Below are 18,827 nucleotides of genomic sequence, written 5' to 3' on the forward strand. Positions count from 1 at the left end.
AAAAATTGGAGGGGATCCCTTAAAGAAAAGGATTTTCTTTTGTAATACTATTCAGCAACAGAATATATTGGCTGATGGTGAAGAATGGCCTAAGAATGGGATGGTAAATGTTAATACTATTTTGCAATTAGATTTGTTTTGTAAAAAAAAATCACAAATGTATTGAGGTAGCTTATGTTCAAATTTTCTTAGAGTTGTGCATTAACCATGATGCCTTGAAAAAATATACATTACTAATTTTATTAAGAGCCCGAAGAAAATGTCTAGCAGCTGAGATGAGGGACCCATTAGATGACATTTTTTTCCTCCTCTGCCAGCTACCCTTTGTGTGTTTAGTGTTGAGCATTTTTTCATGTGTTTTTTTCCTTTTGTATTTCTTCTCTGGACAAATGTGTATTCAAGTATTTTGCCATTTTTTAATTGGATCATTTGTCTTTTTATTGTTGAGTGTAACATCTCTTTTTATATCCTGGTTATTAAACCTTTATCAGACATGTGATTTTCCAATATTTTCTCCCATTGAGTTTACCACCTTTTCACCCTTTTGACAAAGTCCTGTGATGTGCAGAAATGTTTAATTTTGAGGAAGTCCCCTTTATCTATTTTTCCTTTATTGCATATGCTTTGGGTGTAAGGTCCAAGAAACCACCACCTACTACAATGTCTGAAGATGTTTCCCTACATTTTTTTCCATTAGTTTTATGGTCCTGGCTTTTATATTTAGGTCTTTGATTCATTTTGAGTCGGTTATTGTACAGGGAGTGAGATTGGGGTCCTCTTTCATTCTTTTCGTTATAGATATCCAGGTCTCCCAGCACCATTTTTGGAAGATTTCTTTTGTCCTTTTAACATGAGATTAGTAGCTTTGTCAAAATCCATTTGGCCATAGGGATGAGGGCTTATTTCTGAACTAACTCTCAATTCTCGTCCACTGATAGATATGTTTATTTTTATGCAAGTATGATGCTGTTTTAACCCCATAACTTTGAAATATGTTTCAAGGTCATACAGAGAAATTCCTCCCATGTCTCTTCTGTTTTAGAATGCTTTTGGCATTTTGGGTGCACTTTCTCTTCCAAATGAATTTGGAAATTGCCTTTTCTAATTCTGTAAAGAAGGCTGTTATTATTTTGATTGGTTGTATTAAATCTATAAATCAGTTTTGGTAAGATTGATATCTTCAAGATATTTTTTCTTCTAGTCCATAAACATGGAATATCTTTCCATTTGCGTAGGTCTTTTAAAGTTTCTTTTAGCATTGTTTTTTAGTTTTCTGCACATAGTTTCCGTCCTTCTGTGGTTGATTTAATTCCTAGGTACCTGAGTCATTTTGTTGTCATTTAAAATGGAATTTTTCCCATGATTTCCTCCTCAGATTGTTCAGTACTAGTGTGCAAGAACATTACTGATTTTTGCGTGTTTAGCTTGTATCCTGCTACTTCGCTGAACTCGTTCTTTAGCTGAAGTAGCTTTGTTGTAGATATTTGGGAATTTTCTAAATATAGGATCATGTCATCTGCAAATAGAGAGAGTTTTACTTCTTTTCCTATATGTCTGTGTTTTGCTTTTCTTTCTTGCTAGTTGCTCTAGCTGGAACTTCTAGCATAATGTTGAATAAAAATGGTGACTTTGGGCTTCTTTGTCTTTTTTCTGATCTTAAAGGGAAAGTTTTCAACCTTTCCCCATTGAGCATGATGTTGGTTGTGGATTTTCCATATATGCCTTTTATCATATTGAGGAATTTTCCTTCTACTCCTATCTTTTGAAGTGTTTTTGTCAAGAAAGGATGGTTGATTTTGCTGAATACCTTTTCTGCATTGATTGAGATGATCATGTGGTTTTATTCTTTCAGTTTTTCAATGTGATGTATTACATTAATTATGTTGTTAGTGCTGAAACGGTCTTGCATACCACGACTAAATCCCACTTTGTCTTGATATATAAGACTTTTGTTAAGCTGTTAGATTCTATTTGCAAGTATTTTGTTTAGAATTTTTGCATCTATGTTCATTCGAGACATTGTTCTGTAATTTTCTTTTCTTGTAGTGTCTTTATCTGTCTTTGGTATTAGGATAATGTTGGCTTCATAAAATGTGTTGGGTAATTTTCCCTCCTCTTCAAAATTTTGAAAGAGTTTAAACAGGATGGTGTCATTTTTTTTCAAAGTATTTGTTGGAATTCACATGTGAAGTCATCTGGTCCAGTATTTTCTTAGTTGGAGGATTTTTGATGACTGATTCAATCTCTTTAAATGTGATTGGTTTGGTAAGTTCTTCTATTATTTGTTGCATCAGTGTAGGTTGTGCTTATTTCTAGGAATTTGTCCATTTCATCTAGGTTGTCTGGCTTGTTGACATACAGTTTCTCATAGTATCCTCTTATTGATCCTATTATTTCTATGGGGTTGTTCATAACTTCACTCCTTTCATTTCTGATTTTATTTATTTGCACCTTCTCTCTTTTTTTCTTTGTTATTCTAGCTAGGTATTTGATAGATCTTCTCAAAGTTCCAGCTTTTGATGTTGTTGATTTTCTCTATTGTTTTTCTTTTTTCTCTTTCATTTATTTCTTGTCTAATAACAATAATTTCTTTCCTTCTTTCTTTGGGAGTGTCTTGCTGTTCTTTTTCTACTTTCTCTAGTTCTTCAAGTAGCTTTTTTATTTTAGGTCTCTCTCTTTTTTTAATATAGGTGTTCAGGGGTATAAATTTTCCTCTCAGAACTGCCTTTGCTGTATCCCATTAGTTTTGATAACTTGTGTTCTTGTTTTCATTCATCTCAATATATTTACTGATTTTACTTAAATTTTCTCCAGTGATTATTTAGGCATGTGTAGTTCAGACTTCACATGTGGATTTACCTCTTTTTTGTCTATTATTGATTTCCAGTTTCTTTCCATTATCTGAGAAGTGAATTTGTATAATTTTATTCTTTTTATATTTATTGATACTTGCATTGTGACTTATTTGGTCTTCCCTGGTGAAAGATCCAGGAGCCATTAAAAAGAATGTATAACCCCATGAGTGGGTGCAATGTTCTGTATTTCTCTTAGGTCTAACTTGGTTATCATGTTATTCTTGTTCTCTGTTTTTTTGTTGATCTTCTGTCTAGTTGTTCTATTTAATACTGTGATTGGTGTGTTGAAGTCACCAACTATTGTTATAGAGTTGTCGGTTTCTACCTCCATTTTTGCCAGAATTTGCCTCATGTATTTTGGGGCACCCTTGTTAGATGTAGAGATATATATGACTCTTATTTCTTCCTGATGATTGTCCCTTTCATTAATATATAGTGACCTTCTGAGTCTCTTATAAAGCAGCATATGGATAGCTCATGTGTTTTTTTACTGATTCTGTAAGCCTGTATTTCTTTTTTATTTTTTTAAAGATTTATTTTTTATTTATTTCTCTCCCCTTCCCCCCCTGCCCCAGTTGTCTGCTCTCTGTGCCAATTGTCAATTCACTATGCGTTCTTCTGTGTCTGCTTGCATTCTTGTCAGTGGCACCAGTAATCTCTCTCTTTTTGTTGCATCATTGTGGTGCATCAGCTCTCCATGTGTGCTGTGCCACTCCTGGGCATGCTGTGCTTTTTTTTGCGCGGGGTGGCTTTCCTTGCCGGGTGCACTCCTTGCATGTGGGGCTCCCCTACGTGGGGGACACTCCTGCGTGACACGGCAGACCTTGCGCCTGTCAGCTCTGCACATGGGCCAGCTCACCACATGGTTTCAGGAGACCCTGGGATTGAACCCTGGACCTCCCATATGGTGGACGGATGCTCTATCAGTTGGGCCAAATCCACTTCCCTAGCCTGTATCTCTTGATTGGCGAGTTTAATCGATTCACTTTCAATATTATTATAAATTCATTATTTTCTTTCAGTATTTTATTCTTTGTTTTCATATGTTATATCTATTTTTTTGTCTTTTTATTCTTTTGGTTATCCTTTCTCCTATTCTTTCTTGTATACTCTACTCCTCGACTCTCCTATCTTTTTCTTTCAGTATTTAAGACTTTCTTTATTATTTTCTGCAAAGGTGGATACTTTTTTACACACTCTTTTAGTTTCTGTTTGATTGTGAGTATTTTCAAGTCACCTTCACATTTGAAGGACTATTGTGTTAAATACAGAATGCTCAGCTGTCAGTTTTTATCTTTCATTCTCCTAATTATCATACCACTTTCTTCTTGCCTCCATGGTTTCTGATGAGAAATCCACATGTCCCTTGAATGTGATGATTTTTTTCTCCCTTGCTACTCTTTGAATTTTTTCTTTATATTTAACATTTGACATTTTGGGTAGTATGTGTCTTGGGTATAGGTCTGTTTTCATTTATTCTGATTGGGGTATGCTACACTTCTTGAACATGTAAGTTCATTTCTTTCATAAGAGTTGGGAAGTTTTCGGCTATTACTTCTTCAAATACTCTTTCTGCCCCCTCTTCCCTTCTTTTCCTCTGGAACTCCTATGATACGCATGGTGTTGTGTTTCATGTTATGATTCAACATCCTCAGGCCTGCTCAAGTTTTTCTATTCTTTTATCTCTCTGTTCTTTTCTGTCTTCAATATTACTTGTCATTTTCTCCTATTAATTTGAGTCCTGCTGTTGTATACCTGTAATGTATTTTTGATCTCACCTATCATGTCTTTCATTCCGATGACCTCTGCTACTTTTATAATCAGGATTCAAATTCTTCTTTGTACTCGCTCAATGTCTTCTTGATGTTGTATATCTCTTTAGCCATATTGTCTTTCAACTCATTAATTTGATTTTGGAATTTGCATGCATCTCTCTTTGAGTTGTTGTCTTTAATCCTGTGTCTCTCCTGGAGCTTTGATTTATTCCTTTTCTTGAGCCATGTCTTCCATTTCCTCAGTATGGCTTGTAGTTTTTTTCTGATGCCCAGATATCTGATTAGGGTGTTGACTTTACTCAGATGCTCAAATTCTGTTTCTTTTGTCAGGTTTTAGTGACAGGAGGCAGTGTGTTACTGCTGTTCTTTGATTCTTGGTTCAACCTGTCCTGGTTCTCTAAGATTGCCCATATTAGTTTTTCAAAACTGGTCCCTCAACCAAATTTTGAGTTGCAGATGCTCTTCTTGGACTTAGGGGAGGGAAGCTGTAAAGGCCAGAGAAAAAGCATCTCTTTTATTTACTTTAATTTCCTAATGTGCAGTTCCTTGGTGAGCCAGAAGATGGTGCTCTTTGGCAGCCCTCTCAGCATCATCAGCAATTATTCCCAGTCTTCAAGCTGTTTTTCTGGGAGAGAAGAGAGTCCCATATCTTTCTTGGATGATTTTCGATAGGCTAGACAAGAAGTTGAATGCTTGAAAGAAGGGGCCTCTCAGAACTCTGTGTTTTCTGCTCTAGAAGATACTGTTCCAGAGCTGGATCCCTACAAGAACTCAAATAAGCCTGGGGAGGACACCCAGTTGAAACATTATAAGGTAAGCATTTTGTTTGGGTTAAGATATGGGCTCCAGAGCAATAATGTCTCAGTAAAATACAAGGAGTACACCAGGAACTTTTGACCTGTGTTCATGAATGGCAAGGAGTAGGGTTTGCTGTCCTCCACAAACCTTGGGAAGATACCAAATATCCGTGGCAGGGATGGGGTAATGCAGGGTTGGCAACCTTGCCTTTGGGCTGAGGTTGCTACTTGAGATGTTCTGCAGCAAGCCGTAACGTTTACCATGATTCAGGAGGTTACCGTGCATACCCAACATAGTGTGCAGAAACCTCACACGGAATCTCCAGCCCAGGTTCTCCAGGTAAATCCCAGGCAACTGTTAGGCATGGAGCCAAGGGGTCTGGAGAAACTCTGCAGCTGATACTACACAGATCAGGGAGTCCCAGAGCAGCATGGATCCTGACTGACTTGGCCAGATTGATACTATAAGCATGGCTCTTTCTAGTAGAAGGGCCTGCTTGATCCAGTGCAACAAAGGAGAACCATGTCTCTCAGTGAGAAGGTGATTTATTTTGAGTGCACAAGCAAGGACCTGAGGGAATCTTCCCACAACCAGTTCTCTATGAGAATGTGAGTAGTGATTTTTATATGCAAGGAAAGAAAAAACAGAAAAATACAGCAAGTGAAGGCTATGTGGCAGTTTTGCCGGATTAGCAAAGATGCAGGATTTCTTGTTATGAGGAACAGGATACACTCCTTAATTTTGTTTTTCTTCCAGCACTTCAGCCTTATTTTTGATATACCACTTTCAGTAGTTAGTCATTCACATCTCAGAGTTAGATCTTCATGTGCAGGCTCCTAAGTTCAGGCTTTTTATAAATCCCATTTTTGCTGACCCCTCAGGTATATCCAGCCTTCAGTCCTAAGGGGGATGTCATTGATTTAGTGAGCTACAGTGTGCCATGTGATGCCATCTGATCTTGTTTTACAGCACAGCTAATTCTAGGAAGGGGTATTGGAAATTTAATAATGCTTATGTGGAGAAAAATTTTAATAAACCTTTTCCCAAGTATCATATAGGGCATTTTTAGGGCATTGGAATTGTTCTTTTTGATTTTGCAGTGATGGATATGGCCATTATACATTTCGTCAAAACCTACAAAATTGAATGGTGCAAATTGTAAACCATAATGTAAACTATAAACCATGGTTAGTAGCCATACTTCAATATTTTTTCACAATTATAACAAATATTCCACACTCATGTAAGATATTATTAATGGGGAAAAATATGAGAATAAGAAGAGGTGGGGTATCTGGGAATCCCCTATCTTTTTGATGTAAATTTTCTCTATTCTAAAATGTCTTTAAAAATACATTTAAAAAATGTTAATGGATTACAATCTCTAAGCAAATGCAGAAATTGGTATAATGGAGAGAACACATGACCCAACTGTATTATGCTCTCTTTAAAAAAATTCACCCTTTATTCAAAGACATATGCAGCTTGAAAGTGAAAAGATGGGGGAAAATGCCATGAACTTACTCTCCAAATTAGAGCTAGTATAGATAGACTAATATCAGATAAAACAGACTTTAAGTTAAAAACTGTAAAAGGGACAAAGTGGGCCAGTAAATACTGATAAAGTATCAATTCAACAAGAAGCTGTAGCTATTAAAAACATATGTCCCCAAAACAAAAACAGAAGCAAAAGATATAGATCTGCCTAAAAGCCAAGCCCCAAAATATATGAAGCAAATACTGACAGACAGGAAGAAATTCATTGGTTCTATATTAATAATAGAAGACCTTAATATACCACTTTCAGTAATGGATAGAATATCTGGACAGATCAATCAGGAAATACTAGACTTGAATAATATACCCTAAACAAACTAGACCTAAGAGATGTGTAGAACAGTTCACTCCACAACAGAATACACATTCTTCTGAAGTATACATAGCTCATTCTATGGAATTGATCTTATGTTGGGTCACAAAACAAATCTCAATTAATTAAAATTTATCTAAGTTATGCAATTTATCTACAACCGTAGTGAAATGAAGCTAGAAAGCAATAACATAAGGAGAATTAGAAAATTAAAAATATGGGAAAACAAAACTTTGCACTTTTTAAGCAACCAATGCATTAAAGAAAGAATCACAAGGGAAGTTAGAAAATATCTGGATATGAATGAATTTGAAAACAAACATTTTACAATTTGTATGATGCAACAAGGGCAGTGTTGGAAAGGAAATTTGTCACTCTATATGTTTATATTAAAAAAGCAGATTTATAGTAAGATACTTCAACATTGAAAGAACTAGATAAAGAAGAGAAACTTAACCCCATTGTGAACAGATTGAAGGAAAACAAAGATTAGAAAAGAGATAAATAAAATACACAATAGAAAAAAACAAAAATAGAAAACGAACACAAGCATAAATTGTTTCCTTCAAAAGATAGAGGTAATTTCAGCTAGACTGATGCAGAAAAAAGGAGAAGACATATTGACAAAACCTAGAAAGAGTGCCATTATTACTGAGTTCACTAAAAAAGGACAATAAGTGTTACTGTGATTAACTGTACACCCCCAAAGAAGTGAGCCTAGATGAAATGGACAAAGTATTACTATAAACACACAAACTCCTTACACTGACTCCAAAATACAGGAGAATTAAAAAAACAATAACTAGTAGAAGGATTGAACCAGTTATCAAAAACCTCTCAACAAAGAAAAGCCTAGGACCACTTGGCTTCACAGGAAAATTTTAACAAACATTTAAAGAAGAATTAACACCAGTCCTGCTGAAAGTGTTCTAAAAAATTAAAGAGGAGCTGAAACTCCTGAATTCATTCTAAGAGGCCAATATCACCCTTATGCCAAGGCCTGATAAGCCGATTATGGTAAAAAAAAGTTACAGAACAATATCTCTTCTCAATATAGTTGCAAAATTTCTCCACAAAAATATAAGCAAACCAAATCTAATGCACAATGAAAGAATTATACATTATGACCAAGTAGGATTTGTTGCAGGTATCCAAGGGTGGTTCAACATAAAAACATCAGTTCTTGCAATACAACACATTAACAGAATGAAGGAAATAATTCATGCAGAAAAGATATTTGGCATAACCCAGCACCCCTTCTAGATAAAAATGCTTAGGAATCTAGGAATAGAAGGAAATATCCTAAACATGGTAAGGAGCATACGTGAAACTACCACAACTAACATCTTACCAATGTTGATAAACTGAAAGCTTTCCCTCTACTATCAGGATCAAGAAAAGGATGCCCACTCTCACCAGTGCTATTCAACATTGTACTAGAAATTTGTGCCAGGAGAATTAGGCAAGAAAATTAAAAAAATAAAAAATGTCCATATTGGAAAGGAAGAAGTAAAATTTTTCAATTTTCAGATGACATGATGCTATATACAGAAAATCCAGAAAATTCCATGACAAAATACCTGGAGTTAATAAATGAATTCTGTAGTGTGGCAGGATAGAAGATCCAAATCCAAAACTCAGTAGTATTTCTATACACAAACAGTGAACAATCAGAAGCAGATATCAAGAAAATAATTCCATTTATGGTAGCAACCAAAAGAAGCAAATATCTGGGAGTAAATCTAATCAATTTGTACATAGAAAAATACAAGATATTGCTTAAAAAAATCAAAGAAACCTAAATAAATGGAAAGTGTTCCATGCATATAGACTGGAAAACTGATTATTGTTATGATGTCATTTTATCCAAAGTGACTTACAGATTCACTGCAATCCCAATCAGAATTCCATTAAATATATTGCATGTTGCCGCCTTTCTCCACCCCTCCTCCCCTTCCAGCCCCCGCCGTCCTTCCCGCCAGTCCCGCCCATATTGCCAACCCACAATCTGCCCTCTTCCCCAGTAACTGCTTACCTCAGGTCTATCCATCAGCTTCAGCCTGTCCACAGCCGCCCCTTAGCCAACCCTCCCTTCATCACGCCCCTCCCTCTACCCAACCCTATATAGCTAAGTGTACTTCCGTAATAAAGCAGACCTGTTCTTGCGCTCAAGCGGTCTCCGTGGTTTTTCCCCAACCGCGCGTCCCCCACGCCTGGAGAACCGGTGCTCCCTCTTGGGGCACCCCCCACCGGCTGATCGGCAGGAGCAAGCCCCCCCGACTCTTGGGCCTGAGCGAGGATGAAACCCCCACGCTCTGCTACAACTGGCGCCCAACGTGGCAGCTCCTCCCCCGGCCCCTCTCTGCTGCTGCTGCTGCTGTGATCGTCCTCCTCTCCAGGTAGGGACCCCTCGCCGTCGTCCCGTCCCTATCCCGTCATGGGCGCCTCTTTGTCATTGCGTCAGGCGCCGCAAGTCAGGGCCCTCGCTGCCCTGCTCGATGCCAATGGAGTCCGCGTCTCCTTGCGGCAGCTCCAAAAGTACTGGGATCTCTTGCTCCCTTTTAATCCGTGGCTCGCCACCTGCCAACTTTGGAGCCCGGACACATACTCTCGACTCATAGATCGAGTCACTTCCACCATGGAGCACAAGAAACGCACCTTCCCAACAGGCCTCTTACCCGTTCTCGTTGCCATTCGCGCCTGTCTCCTTGGCACTCCGACCGAAGCCGTTTATGAAGCTTCTCCCAAACGGCCTCTAGACTGTGATCCCGATGAGTCCGCCGACACTGACTCTTTGTCTAACCAACTTGCTGCTGCTCTCGAGCGCGAACCTCCCCGCCCGAGCTCCCCGCAGCAGACAGAAACCATTCCTGCCGCTCCCCAACATGGCGGACTTCCGCCTTCTTCCCCCACTTCTGCCCAAGATGGCGCACATCCAGCTTCTTCTCCGCTGGTGTCCTCCTCCTCCCGCCTCTACCCGCCTCTTCCTGCCCAGTCAGCATCCGGTTCGGGCCCGGAAACTGCATGGTCGCCATCTTCTGCTAAACCGGAAACGCCCCTCGCACCATTTTGTCCGCTGCTGGATGTGGCTGCTCCGCTATCTTGGCCGGCGCCCAGAAGGGTCCCGCCGCCATTTTGTTGTCACCCGGAAGCCGCTAAGCCGCCATTTTCTCACCCGTGTTCCGCTTATCCCTTGCCGCCGCCGTACGGCAATAGCCCTTCACCTGCCTTGGCTGCTCCATCGGCCCCCGGTGCCACGCCTCCTCAAACCCCTCAGCTGTATCCGCTAAATCTGCAGCCCACGCCGCAGCGACCCCAAACTTGGCTACCCTTTACAGCGGAAGAGGTCAGAACCCTCTGCAAAGCTGTAAAGGAAGACGGGATTGGCAGCCCTTATACGCAGCAACTACTTGAGGAGTTAGGGACCCAACTCGTTCTCCCATATGACTGGATTGCACTAGCCCATGCCATCCTGACGCCGGGTCAATTTATTGAATGGCGCACCCATTATCAAGCGGCTGTTGACCGGCAAATCGTGGGGAATGCCCAGGCCGGTGTCCTCGATCCCTCCGATGCATACACGGGCACCAACAATTATGCAAACCCTCGTTCTTATCTCGAAATTGACCCAGGGTTTTGGCACCGGGTAAAAGTCCTCATCCAGCGGTCATTCTCTCTAGTTTCCACCAAGCAGCCCACCAAGCTCGCGCAGCTGCTTCAGGACTCCAATGAGACCTTCCCAGCATTTGTCGCCTGCGTCCTGGAAGCTTGTCAATGGAAAATTTCCAGCGAGGATGCCCAATTTGCGTTAGCCAAAGAGTTAGTCATTGACGGGTGCCTTGCGCCGTTCCGGGCCATAGTCCTTCCCATACGCGACAAGGCTCTGCACGAATGGGTCCTTGCTTGCCGTGACGTCGACCCACAAGTCAAAACACTCACTACTGCCCTTGCCTCTGCCATGGCTGTTTCATCCGGCCCCACTTCTGTCTGCTTTTGGTGCGGCCAGCCCGGCCACTTCGTCCGCGAGTGCTCCCAGCCAGGCCCAGCGCCTCGCTCAGACCCGCCGATGCGATGGCCAAGGGGCCCTTCTACGCCGTGTCCGCGTTGTGGGAAAGGTTATCACTGGGCCCGCGACTGCCATTCCGCCCAAGGTTCCCAGCACCCTTTAAACTTCCATCGGGGCAGGCCTCAGCCCCACCCCCAAGAGGCCCCCAGAAAAATTCCCAAGCCATAATGTGGACAATGCCCATCACACGCCACCAGAAACCCTCATTAGAGCTTAAGATTAATGGGCAATGGCTTGATGGGCTTCTGGATTCTGGCGCTGAAGTCTCCTGTGTTCCCTTCGAAATCGCCGCATTCAATCACTGGCCCCTCGAAACCGGCCCTCAAGTCATCGGCGCCACAGGAGCTGCTGCCTCCTGGAAAACATCCCAGCCTCTGCATTGGAGCGACCGAGAAGGCCACGAAGGCCAAATTCGTCCACTCGTCCTCTCGTCAGTCCAGACCATCTTATGGGGGAGAGATGTCCTCAGCCAGCTAAAGGCCCGAATCACCACAGAAGCCTTCTCAGCTGCGCTGCCCCCCCCCCCCCTTCTAGGGGCCACTGCTCCCATCTCAAAACCTGACCCTATCCCTCTGGAATGGGACACAGAGGAGTCCATCTGGGTCAAGCAGTGGCCCTTGCCAGCTCACAAATTGCAGGCTCTCTCTGCCCTCGTCAAAGAACAGCTACAAGCAGGGCATATAGAGCCGTCCACTAGTCCCTACAATTCACCGGTCTTTGTCATTAGCAAAAAGAACACCAGCAAATACCGCCTTCTCCACGACCTCCGTGAGATCAACAAACATATTAAGCCAATGGGATCACCTCAACCAGGATGCCCGCATCCCACCGCAGTCCCCCAGCATTTTCATGCGGCAACCATCGACATCAAGGACTGCTTTTTCTCTATTCCTCTTCACCCCCGGGACTGTCTGAGATTCGCGTTCACGGTTCCACGCATCAACAACCAAGGCGCAGCTCAGCGATTTCAATGGTGAGTATTGCCTCAAGGCATGTGCAACAGCCCGACTATGTGCCAACTGTATGTCAACCATGCTGTTGAGCCGCTGCGCTCCAAGTTCAATCCGGAGCACACATACATTCTCCACTACATGGTCGACCTCCTTTTAGCAGCGAGCTCCAGTGCGCTCCTCAATGATCTGCTCTTGGCAATAATAACAAACCTCTCCAGCCTCGGGCTTACTGTGCAGTCTGACAAAATAAACCTCCAGCCTCCTTTCCAATTTTTAGGCTTTCATTTTCATCGGCTTATCCAGCCCACAAGCCCAAAAATCCACCTCTCTCCGAAGATGACATTAACTGAGCTCCAACAGCTCTGCGGGCAAATCAATTGGCTTCGCTCGGCGCTTCCCATCACAACAGCGGAAATGCAGCCTCTCTTCGAGCTTTTGCAGACAAGGGACAGCCCTCCAACGGCGACCACTCGCAGCATCATCATCACTCCAGAGGCTCGAGAAGCCGTCCAACAAGTCAGCGCCGCCCTGCAACAGTGTCGCCTGGAGCGGTTCTCCCCCACCCTTCCAATCTTGGCTTTAGTTCTGCCAACGCCAATCACTCCCACAGGTCTCTTGTGGCAAGATGGCCCTCTCCTTTTTCTGCATACGTCAAAGAGCAAACTCCCAAAAATCTGCCCTTTTATAAGGGCCTGGATCACATTGGCCACTGACTTAGTACTTCTCTCCATACAAACGTATGGCATCCCGCCACACACCATTGTCTGGCCTTTAGATACCAAAGAAGTTACCTCCCTCATCATGAACAATGCCCAAATGCAAAGCCTAATAGAGCTCTTTCGTGGTTCCTTTGACAACCACTATCCTCATCACCGATTGCTGCAGGGAATGTCTCAATTGGCGTTTTCCAACACGTTCCATCCATTGCCCGCGCGGAACCGGATCCCCTCAGCCATCACTGCCTTCACAGATGCTTCAAAAACAGCATTTGCAGCCATTATATACACCCCTGGAAATCCTGAGCCACAGCAACTGCTGTTCGCAAATGACTTCTCTGTTCAAGTAGGTGAGCTTCTAGCCGTCTCTGCAGTCCTTAACCTCCACCCAAACCAGTCTCTCAACATCTTCACTGACAGCCTATACACCCTTCAAGTGTGCCGCAGCCTCCCGCTTGCCACTTTCTTACCGAGTGACTCAAACATTGACCGAGCGCTCGCCTTCGTACAGCGACTGCTTGAGGCGAGGCAGCAGCCTTGGTTCATTGCTCATATCAGAAGCCATTCTGGCCTACCAGGACCACTGGCTCAAGGGAATGACCTCGCTGATGCTTCTGTGTCAAGCCGCCAGGTAAACCCGGTCCTCCTACATGAAAACCCTGCCGATGGGCCGCAGCTTGGAGACTGTGTTAATCAAGCCAAGCTCCTGCATTCCCAATTCCACTTCTCCGCGCGGTCCATCCGGAAGCTCTTCCCAGACCTTCCCATTGAAACTTGCAAACACCTTGTGTGCGCGTGCTGGACTTGCACGCCATTGTTGCCACTTGGGCCTTTGCAGCCTCAGGGTGTTAACCCCCGCAGCCTCCGCCCAAACTCAAGGTGGCAATTAGATGTCACTCATGTCAGTGCATTTGGCCGCCAAATCTTCATGTGGCAATTGACACCTTTTCGCATCTGTGCTATGCAGCTCCTCTTGCGGGGGAGAGAGCCAAACATTGCATTAAGGTGCTTTACCAAGCTATTTTGTTCATGGGAATTCCATGGGATCTCAAAACAGACAACCAGACAACGGACCAGCATATCGCAGTGCCGCCTTCGCCAGCTTCGTGCAGATGTATCACATCACGCATCATTTTGGCATTCCATACAATCCACAGGGGCAAGGAATCGTCGAGCACACTCACCAACAGCTCAAGCTACTCATTCAAAAAGAAAGGACCTCCTCTCCCCACAAGGCCCCCCGCCGACGTCGTGACTGCCTGCCTCATTCATCACAATCTCCTAACCTTCGATGACCATGGACTCTCCCCCACCCATAAGCATTGGGGACCCATGTGGCAGCCCTCGCAAGTTCCCCTTGTCCATTGGAAAGACCCTGCCACAAATCGTTGGCAAGATCCAGCTCCCCTCCTAGCGCAGGGGAGGGGCTTTGCTTGTGTCTTTCCAGAGTCTGAGCCGCAGCCGCTCTGGATTCCTGGGCGCTGCATCCGGCCTGCCACTGACCCACTAGTTCCACCGAACGATCAGCACCCTATGCCTTCGGTGAGAGATAACATTGACAGTGGATACGGCCCAGAGGTCGCCCCATTCACCCGGATCCAGCACCAGCCATCATCAAGATGCCGCACCGTCAGATGATGCCTCTACACAGCCTCGCAGCCGTTCTCTTTGTCCTGGCTTCCCTCGCTCTCCCAGCCGCTGCCAACCCGAGTCACCAGCCCTTCAATTGGACCCTCTCCCTCTGGCAACAAAAAAGGCTCCTCGCCTCGAACGTAACCGCCTCCGCCCCCTCTTTCCTATAGCTTCTTGTCTTCCTCCCCTCACGTCTCCTCAACTGTTCCTCCCCCTCGGGCGGGGGGTCCGGGGACATCACGAGCCCGTTTCGCTGGCAAGGCTCGGCGCGCGCCAGGCACCGGCGTGCGCCGACCCTAATGGCGGGCACATGCGTCCTGGCCAGATGCTATGTCGTCCGCTCATGGCCAGCCGGTCCTCGTGGTCTCCCCCCACCCCTCGTCCTATTCCAGTACCCGTCCTTATAACCTCCTTTTCCTCCTCCTCCTCATAATCCTTGTCTTTTGTTGCTGCGCACACCGAGTTATTCACACCCACAGTGCGCACCAAAACTTGTTGCCTCTATTTCCTTTTAAAAACAAAAGGAGCATTGCAGATATGGAAAAGCCAATCATCAAATTTATATAAAAAGACAAGGGGCTCCTAATGGTCAAAGCCATCTTGAAAAAGATGAATGAATTTGGTAAGACTTATATTTCCTGGTTAGAAAAATTGTTACAAAGGCAGAATAATGAAAACAGCTTGGCACAGTGACACTGGCACAGTGACAGACATATAGACGAATGGAATTCAATTGAAAGATCAGAAATCAATCCTCATATTTATGACCAATTAATTTTTGACAAGAAGGCCAAACCCACTCTTGGGGAAAGAATGGTCTCTTCAACAAATGGTATTGGGGAAACTGGATCTCATTCCTTAAACAAAAATAAACTCAGAATAGGTCAGTGCCTTAAATATATGAGATAGAACTATGCAACTGCAAGAAAAATGCTTGGGGAGATATGTAAGGTTTTTGTTAAACAATGGTTTCTTAGACTTTCAGCCTAATGTCCATGCAATGATAGAAAAAGAAAGGCACAATAGAACTCATCAAAAGTAAAGATTTTAATGCATCAAAGGACTTTATCATGAAAATAGAAAAGACAGCCTATCCAAGAAAGAAAATATTTGGAAACGACATATCCAATTGTTTTAGTTTACCGAAGGGTGCTTATGCAAAGTACCAGAAATAGGTTGGCTTATTCTAAAGGGATTTATTTGGGGTAAAAGCAACAGTTCCAAGGCTGTGAAAAGGCCAACTCAAGACACCATAAGAGGTACTTTCTCACCAAAGTCAGTTCCACATGGTGAAGCAAGATGGCCACCAATCTCAGCCAAAGTGTCCACCTTTCTGCAGATATAGGTGAACCTGGCATAGACTTGTCTTTTACCAGCCTCACCTCTCAGTCTCAGTGGCTCTGCTCTCTTCCCAAGCTCAGCTGTAAGTGATCAGGCATATGGATCATTTCTCTTTGGGCCTCTGCTCTTTGAGCCTCTCAGGAGATTCTCCCATTGCAGCTCAGTTTTGGGTGAAATTGGAGACCTTTCTTTCATCATTCAGGATCAAATATGTGGTTTTTGTGTGTCTGTGTCCATCTCTATCTGTGTTTCTGTTTATATCAGATCCAGTAAGAGGGAAGAGACTAAACCTGAGTCATGCCTCACTGACATGGTCCAATCAAAAGCCTTTTACTGATCTTATCAAGTAATCCAGTCAAAGGCCCTCAACAGAATTTATTGCAATTCAAGGGTATCACACCCATCAGAATCGATTAATTTAAAAACATTATCTTTCTCTTTTTGGGATTCATAAACTAATCCAAACTAACACACTAATGAAGGTTTGATATCCAGAATATATTTTTTAAATTCTTCAACTTATCAAGAAAAAGAAAAACAACCCAATTGAAATATGGAAAAAATATTGCAACAAACATTTCTCTAAAGAATATGCTTAAATGACCAAAAAGGCCATGAAGATGCTCACCATCATTAACTATTAGGGTAATTGAAATAAAACCCACAATGATACCATTTCACACTCAGAAAATTGAAAGTGTTGGAAAGGATGTGGAGAAATAGGAAAACTCATGCATTATTGGTGGGAGTGTGAAATTGTCCAGCCTCTGTGGAAGAGAGTTTGGCAGTTTCTCAGAAATTTAAGTATAGAATCACTATATGACCAGCAATCCCATTGCTGGGTATGTATAAAAAACTGAAAGCATCTTGCTCACCAGCAGTTATAGCAGCATTATTCTCAAGTGCCAAAATATGGAGGCAACCCAAGTTTCCATCAACCGATGAATGGATCGATAAAATGCAGTAAATATATATGTGGGAATATCATTTAGACATTAAAAGGAAAGAAGCTATGATACATGCATTAACATGGATTGGATGAATATTGAAGACATCAGGATGAGTGAAATAAGTCAGGCAACAAAGGACAAATATTGTAATGATCTCAGTGGTATGAAAGAAGTAGAATAAGACTCGTGTTCTGCTAGGGCACTATTGTGATTAGTAAGGGAAGAAATTGTAGTATTGATGTGGAGAGAGTGGCCACAGTAGCTGCCGGTGGTAGGGAGAGAGAACAAGAGGTGTGATGTGGGGGCATTTTCAGGATTTGGAGTTGCCCTGGGTGGTGCCTCAGGGACAGATGCTGGGCATTGTGTGTACTTCCATGGCCCACTGGGTAGACTTGGGGAGAGTATAGACTACAGTGTAGACCACTGTCTGTATGGTGTGTCAGTGCTCCAAAGTGTATTCACCAGGTGCAGTGAATGTGCCACAATGATGGAAGAGGTCGTTGATGTGGGAGGAGTGGGGGTGGGGTGGGGTGTGTATATGGGGACCTCATATTTTTTTAATGTAACATTTAAAAGAAAATAAAGAAGAAAAACAAAACAAAACAAAAAAAAGAAACCTCATAATTCAGAATCTAGAATATAGTTTACCATGGGTTAGAGTAATGGTAGGGAATGGGATGTTAAGGCTCAAATTGTACAGCATTTCTATTTGGGTTGTGCGTGAAATTTTGGTAATGGTTAGTGGTAAAGATATTAAAACATTGTGAATATAATGAACAGCACTAAATTTTATATTTGTATTTTGTTAAAAGGGGAAATTACAGTTTTTACATATGTTACTCTGTACAGCAAAATCTGTGAAACATATGAAAATGATGGACTATAGTTAAATAGTACAGTTTTTAAAATGTCCTTTCATGAATTTTAACAATCTACAACACTCATACAAGATGTTAATAATTGGGTGACACATGGGAACTCTGTATTTTGTGCATGATTGTACTGTAAACCCACAACTTCTCTAATAAGAAAAAATAAATTTACAAAAATTAAAATTGGACAAAAATAGTGGTAAAATTAATACATTTCCAATAAAAGTAAAAGTTGTGTGAGTTCATCACCTCTTTTCCACCCTGACAAGTATTGCTAAAGGAAGTTCCTCAGGTTGAAAGGAAAGGACAGTAGAAAATATATTGCACTTGCATGAAGAAATAAAGATCTCCAGTAAAGGAAATAACATACATAAAAATAAATGCCATTACTATTGTTTTTCAGGGGGTGGGAGTTATAGTTTCACAATTTACATAATACATACTCTAAAATGCAAATTTATGAAAAGTGATGACAAATCAATGAATTCAGGCTTATAATATATAAATAGGTAAATTGTGACTATACTGCCTAATAGTGTAGAGATAGAGGGATATAGCATGTGTATGATATTAAAATTAAATTGATATATGAAAACAGATGAGATTTTTATGGATTTAGGATGGTAAATTTTAGTTCTCCATTACCTCAAAAGAAAATAGAGGAAAAACTTTATAGAAAGAAACGAGAAGGATTTCTAAATTGTTCACTATTAAAATGAGTAAAGAACTTGAATAGACATTTATCCACAAAGGACATACACATGGCCATGTGTACATATGAAATGATGTTCAATATCATTGGCCATTAGGGAGATGCGAATCATAGCCATAGTAAGATTCCAGGCAGGTGTTGTATGGAAATAGATTTGTGATTCCTAAGAAAGCTGGGTATGGAGTACTAATTGACAGAGCAATCCCAATTCTAGGTATATACCTAAATAATTGAAAGCATGGTCCAGGACAGATATTTGTACACAAATTGTTAATTGCAGCATTATT

General features: G+C 42.1%; 1 protein-coding gene across 19 annotated transcripts in view; it reads left to right on the forward strand.

Annotated features, from left to right (window-relative positions):
• LOC101429205 (zinc finger protein 596-like) overlaps positions 1 to 18,827 on the forward strand; it is a 134,197-nt gene that overhangs the window by 72,255 nt on the left and 43,115 nt on the right. For 5 of the 19 annotated variants that reach the window (XM_071208429.1, XM_071208434.1, XM_058277331.1 and 2 more), the window contains one exon: positions 5,367 to 5,443. The exons of 8 other annotated variants lie outside the window; for them this stretch is intronic. The gene's annotated coding sequence lies outside the window, so the exon portion shown is untranslated. Of the gene's footprint in view, positions 1 to 5,172; positions 5,444 to 18,827 lie in introns of all 19 variants that reach the window. 6 more of the 19 variants (XM_071208431.1, XM_058277334.1, XM_058277340.2 and 3 more) reach the window with 2 other exon arrangements.

This window comes from Dasypus novemcinctus, chromosome 16, assembly GCF_030445035.2.
Source record: "Dasypus novemcinctus isolate mDasNov1 chromosome 16, mDasNov1.1.hap2, whole genome shotgun sequence".
In the NCBI taxonomy this organism is placed as follows: domain Eukaryota; kingdom Metazoa; phylum Chordata; class Mammalia; order Cingulata; family Dasypodidae; genus Dasypus; species Dasypus novemcinctus.